This window comes from Aquarana catesbeiana, linkage group LG01, assembly GCF_042186555.1.
Source record: "Aquarana catesbeiana isolate 2022-GZ linkage group LG01, ASM4218655v1, whole genome shotgun sequence".
Lineage (NCBI taxonomy): Eukaryota > Metazoa > Chordata > Amphibia > Anura > Ranidae > Aquarana > Aquarana catesbeiana.
Window position 1 is genome coordinate 866,835,219 of NC_133324.1, and position 660 is coordinate 866,835,878.

Here is a 660-nt window from a genome sequence, read left to right on the forward strand (position 1 = left end):
CACCGCCAAACCAGTCATATTGTCCCTGATTGTCCCTGATCACTACCACACCACTTACAGTGTCCCTGATTACTGCCACACCAGTCATATTGTCCCCGATCACCGCCACACCAGTTACAGTGTTCCTGATTACCACCACTACACTAGCTACAGTGTCACCAGATCAGTATATGCCAACAACAGTGTTCCTTATCACTGCCACCTTATTTGCAGTACCATCACCATCACTACACCAGTGTAAGTCAGCAGAAATGTTCCTGATTGCTACCACACTAGTCTTCAGCGTCATTAGACTAATGTTAGGAAGGAACAGTGTTCCTGATAACTGCCACACCATTGCAGTGTTGCCTTTACCTGCTGCCTGTACTAACCTTGGCCTGTTTATTGATCACCATGCTTCTTCCTGTTGCCTGGACTGATCCTCTGCCTGTTTGCTATGAATAAGCACCTGCTATAATGGTGTGAAATACGTCAGTGGTTTTATCCATGCTCCATGGATTTATTATAACAATAAAGAAATCGTTTTTATTGGAGGGCGGCCATCCGGACCTTTTTGTCCAATTTTTGCATATGTCTCTGCCTGAACTGACCCATCTGCATGTCCCACTGACTATATTCCTGCTAGACACCAGTCCCAGCCATCCCCTGTGGACAACTGCA